This window comes from Ictidomys tridecemlineatus, chromosome Y (genome assembly GCF_052094955.1).
Source record: "Ictidomys tridecemlineatus isolate mIctTri1 chromosome Y, mIctTri1.hap1, whole genome shotgun sequence".
Lineage (NCBI taxonomy): Eukaryota > Metazoa > Chordata > Mammalia > Rodentia > Sciuridae > Ictidomys > Ictidomys tridecemlineatus.
Genome location: NC_135494.1, coordinates 774,224 through 780,223, shown reverse-complemented (window position 1 = coordinate 780,223; position 6,000 = coordinate 774,224).

The window sequence follows — 6,000 nt, the reverse complement described above, 5'->3', positions numbered from 1 at the left end:
AATCCCAGGCCTAAGTCCCTCATCCTCATGATTCATCCGCCCTTGGGACCCAGAACAAGAAATATGGTGAGAAGTGGACCCAACTCTGCCCCAGATCTTCTTCCTGGCTGCTTGGGTGCATACAGCTTTGGACTCTGGCTTCTTCAAAGAATCGAGTAGGAAGGTGAGACCCAGACAGATGTCAGGTAGCCCTGCTATGACCAGCTTTCCCATGCCAGGACAGCCACAGAGGGCTTGGGGTTGAGGTGGGGCTGTCCTCTGGCAGCAAGGGCAGCACAACAGCTGAGACACAGGGGTTTCCCTGGAGGGGGATTTGGAGTGGGAGGAGAGGACTGAGACTCTGCTGCCCACCCCAGTGCCAGCTCATTCATACTAGATACCTGGGCAGAAAAGCACCCCGACGAATCCTGTCATCCCCCTTTTTCTAGTTTTAAAGTGAAAATTAGAGGGACGTGCCGAAGTCTGGCTAGGCACAATTCAGGAGCCACTTGTCAAAAGAAACTAACTTTATTTTTAGAACTACAAACGCCAAACAAAACAGCTCCTCAGGGAAAAAACCCTCAGAGCCCAACTGCCATCACCGGCTTCCACAAGCCTCTCACCCCCACACCAGCCTCTCAACCTCCCACAATCCTCCTGCTCTTGAGGCCGATTGGCTGGGTTGCGTGGGCGGAGCCAAAGAAGTCCCCCAATGAGCAGCTCCGTGGAGGAACCAATCAGCTAGATGTTGCTGGGGCCACTGTGAGCCAATCATCAGCTGGCAGTCTGAAGGGCAGGGAAACAGCCCAATGAACATCACCGCAGAGGAGTCAATCAGCTAGATGTTGCTGGGGCCGCTGTGAGCCAATCATCAGCCTGCAGCTGGAAGTTTGCTGGCAGCTGGAAGTTTGCTGGGGCCCCTTTGGCTTGCCTCCTTCTGCGGCTGATGTTCATTGGGCTGTTTCCCAGCCCTCAGACTGCCAGCCTGATGATTGGCTCAGGGACCCTGCCTGCCTTAGGTTGTCCAATACTACATATAGTCCTTACCCGTCTGATGGTCCTCACGGAGCCGGGTACATTCTTTGGCTCCGCCACGAACCCATCATTGACTACCGGTCCAGTATACAGCCACACCTGTGGGAGAGGTCTTTGTACCAGAGGGGGGGTGAGGTTTTTTGCCTCACCTCTGTTGGCCCCCAAATTTTAGCTGAATGATCATGACAAGCAGAAAGGAGGAAGATACACCAAGCCAATTGACGCCTCTTGTTGGAAAAATTGTACCACCAATGACACCATCAGCAAAAATACCCCAACACTACCACAAGTTGATGCACTAACAGATAGTTCACAATGCATACAAGTGAGTTCACAATGCATACAAGTGACACATAGTCTAGGCAAGTTCTGCAAGCAGTTCAGTGATGGCTATTGCAGAAGCTGTAGATTAGTTTTATCTTTGTCTTCACTGGCACTAGGATGAAGATAGGAATTCTGGCAATAATGGCTAAAGAAAAAATTATGTAACATTCCAGAAGGCACTAAAAGAAAACAATTTTCTTAACAATTTACATTATCTTGAAGAGAATTATTAAATATAATGAAAAGGAAAGGTGAAAGTAAACAAACAGATCTGTTAACTTCCTTTTTTGTTTACATATTAAAACAATTCTTAACAGTTATTTACCCAATTTAAACCATTTAAATCACGTGAATAGGCCTGGGGATGTGGCTCAATTGGTAGCACACTTGCCTGGCATGCGTGCGGCCTGGGTTCGATCCTCAGCACCACATACCAACAAAGATGTTGTGTCCGCCGAGAACTAAAAAATAAATATTAAAAAAAATTCTCTCTCTCTCCTTTCTCACTCTTTCTTTAAAAAAAAATTTTAAAAATAAATAAATAAATAAATAAATCACGTGAATAAAAAAATATTTGCATCCATTTTTTTCATGAGTGCTCATCATATATGATATATGGACATATTTACGTTCAAACGTATAACACAAAACACAAGTGTGCACACATAATATAATACATACAACACATAACATAATAGTAAAGGCCTTATAACTTTTTAAAGGTAAAATCTCTATTGCAATGTTTAAAAACTCTATAGTCAAAAAAAAAAAATAGAACTGATCAGCAAAATATTAACCTAGGTCAGTATGAGCTCAAAAAAAACAAAATAGAACTTCATGATATGGGAAAGGGCAATAATAAAATAGATATTGAAAAAGGCATCCTGGTTCTGTCGCAGATGTAAGGATAGCCAAATTGGAGTTTTGGATATCAGCTATTATGGATTTGAGCTAAATCATCTTCTTTTTGGTCTATAGAAATCGCTTTAGTTAATCTCTCTGGAATCCAAATTGGCTGCTGTTCTCCCTGTGGAAACACACAAACAGACCCCCGACTCCAGACAATCACTGGGTCAGGATTTTAGTTAATCTCTCCGGAATCCAAATCGGCTACTGTTCTTCCTGTGGAAACACATAAACAGGCCCCCGACTCCAGACAATTACTAGGTCAGAACCTTGGTTAATCTCTCTGGAATCCAAATCGGCTGTTGTTCTTCCTGAGAAAACACACAAACAGACCCCCGACTCCAGACAATTACTGGGTCAGGACCTTTCCATTGTCCTGTTAGAATATCTTTCAAAAGTACCTTGGGCTTATGTACATTTTTTGGACACATATGCCTTTCTGCAGCACTAAGTCCTGATGAATCCAAATTTTAAAAGTTTAGAGTAAAAAGGGTTATTTTAAGTTTATCTTTGGGGAATATATACCCCTTCCCAATTCCGTCTTTTTGCTTTAATAAGTACATTTTAATAGTTTGATGAGCTCTTTCAACTATGCCTTGTCCCTGTGGAATTGTATGGGATTCCTGTTATATGAGTAATGCCAAATGATGAGCAAAATTGTTTAAAAGAAGTAGACGTATAACCAGGGGCATTATCTGTTTTTAACTGTTTTGGAATGCCCACAGTGGCAAAATTTTGTAAGCAATGAGCTATAACATCTTTAGTTTTTTCTCCGGCATGAAGGGAGCCCATCAAAAATCCAGAAGAAGTATCAACTGTAACATGCAAATATTTTAATTTTCCAAATTCTGGCAAGTGTGATAGGTCCATCTGCCAAATATGATTAGGTATCAATCCTCTAGGATTGACTCCAAGATTAACTTGTGGTAAAAAGGTCACACAATTTTGACATTGTTTTATTATTTGTCTATCTTGTTCCTTAGTTATTTTAAAATGCTTTTGTAAAGTATTAGCATTGACATGGAATCTTTTATGAAAATTTATAGCTTCTTCTAGTGTAGAGAAAATATGTATGTCATGTGTAGTTTTATCTGCTAAATCATTGCCCATACTAAGGGCTCCAGGCAATCCTGTATGTGCCCTGATATGTCCTATAAAGAATGGATCTTTTCTGTCCCAGATTAGACTTTGTATAGTGGAAAACAAAGAGAAAACAGTAGAAGAAGGGGAAATCCTACCAGCATCTTCAAGGGATATTATAGCATTTAACTATATACTGACTATCAGAAAATAAATTAAATACCGAATCTTTAAACATCACAAAAGTTTGTAATACGATATTAAGCTCTACCTTTTGAGCTGATTGTTTGGGTACTAAAAATGTAAAAGTTTGATCAGGTGTAACTATTGCTGCTGTACCATTATTTGACCCATCAGTGAATATATTTGGAGCATTCATGATAGGTGTTTTTCTTGTCATTTTTGGAAAAATTACAGGATGCAATGACCAAAAAGACAATAAAGGATTAGATGGTAAGTGGTTATCAAATGAAACATTAGATTTGCACATGATTATTGCCCAAGTATTTAACTCATTAGCTAATTCATCAATTTGATTCATAGTATATGGAGTAATAATTTTATTGGGAGAAATTCCAAACACTCCCTTTGCTGCTTTTATTCCTTTGAGTATTAATTGTCCTACAGCCTCAGGATACCTAGTAAGAATAGTGTTAGGAGAATAAGATAAATGTATCCATAATAATGGACCTTTTTGCCAAAAATACTCCTGTAGGAATAAATTTTGTTGGTAGTACAATAAATAATAAAGGCAAACATATCAATTCTATCCAAATGCATATTTTCCATATATGTTTCAATGATTTTTAATGCCTTTCTTGCTTCAGGCATTAACATTCGGGGTGAATTTGGATCTGATGGACCTTTTAGGATATCAAATAAAGGTCCCAACTCTCCTGTTGGTATGCCTCGATAAGGCCTTATCCAATTTATGTCTCCTAATAACTTTTGAAAGTCATTAAGTGATTTGAGTTGATCTACTCATATTTGAATTTTTGGTGGACGGACCATGGTTGAGGATAATAGAACTCCTAAATAATTAATTGGAAAATTTAATTGTACTTTATCTATTGCTATATCTAGATTATAATTTTTTAATAAGTTTGTAAGTGTGGCATAACATTCTAGCAACGTGTTTTTAGCTTTGTGTGCTAATAATACATCATCCATATAATGAAATATTTGTAGTTCAGGATTTTGATTTCTAAGTGGCTGGATTACTTTGTTAACATAAATTTGACACATAGTTGGGCTGTTAGCCATCCCTTGAGGGAGTACTTTCCATTCATATCTCTGATCAGGACCTTCATGATTTAGTGCAGGGATAGTAAATGCAAAACGTGGACTATCTTCAGGATGAATTGGAATTGAAAAAAAACAATCTTTAATATCTATAACTAAAACATACCAAGTTTTTGGCAAAGCAGACAATTGAGGAATCCCCAATTGAGCAGGTCCCATAATGACCATTTCATTATTAATGGCTCTTAAATCTTGCAATAATCTCCATTTACCAGATTTCTTTTTGATGACAAAAAATGGGAGTATTATGGGGAGATACAGAAGGTTGTATATGTCCTTCCGCTAATTGTTGTTTGACCAGATCATGGGCTACTTGTATCTTTTCTTTAGTCAAGGGCCACTGAGGAACCCATACTGGTCTTTCTGATTTCCATGTAATTTTTATTGTCTCAGTGGCCCTTTGTGAAAATCCAACCCATGTCTGTCTGTTCCTTGATCTATTTGTCTTGGTGCTGCTATACCTTCTTGTTTTTCTAATCTTTTTCCTTTCCTAAAACCTTGTTTAGCCATAATAGTGGGTGCATTTTGATTGATATTATTTGTTAATGTCAAACCTAATTGATCTAGGACATCTCGTCCCCATAAATTTACGGGAAGATGATCCAATACATATGGCTGTATAGTTCCTTCACATCCTTCAGGATCCTTCCAATCTAATACCATTGCACTTCTATTGGTATTAGTCGCCACTCCTAGGCCTCGAAGCGTTTGAGTGGCTTGTTGTAATGGCCAATGTTTTGGCCATTCTTGACAAGAGATAATGCTAAGGTCTGCACCTGTATCCAGTAGCCCATTAAATTCATGTCCTTGAATATTTAGTTTTAGCATGAGGCGAGAATCTAAATTTAAAGAAAGCATAGCCCAATCTACACCTGTGGAGCCTAATCCCTTGGAACCTCTTTCTACAGCATGACTGAAAAATTTATCATGTAGGCTTGGTATTATTAGTAACTGTGCTATTCTATCTCCTGGTGAAATTATTGATATACCCTTTGGAGAACTGGCTATAGTTTTTATTTCACCTTCATAATCAGGATCAATTATCCCAGGACTTATCAAAGTCCTTTTAGAGTAGAAGAGCTGCGTCCCAATAATAGGCCTACTGTTCCTTTGGGAAGAAGTCCTTTTACCCCTGTGGGAATGATTTGAACTTCCATCTCTGGAGTTAGTACTGATTTGGCGGAGGCACAGATGTCCAACCCTGTGCTCCCTCCGGTTTGTCTGATGAGGGATCTGATGTCCTGGGCACTGCCCTGATGGGGTTGCTGGGTTCCTCCAGTGCTCCGTATATTTGTGGTTTGGGGCCTCGGAGCATTGGGGCCCCCCTGTCCATTTTTTGGCAATGGAGCCCGATGCCTTTGTCCACGATATTGT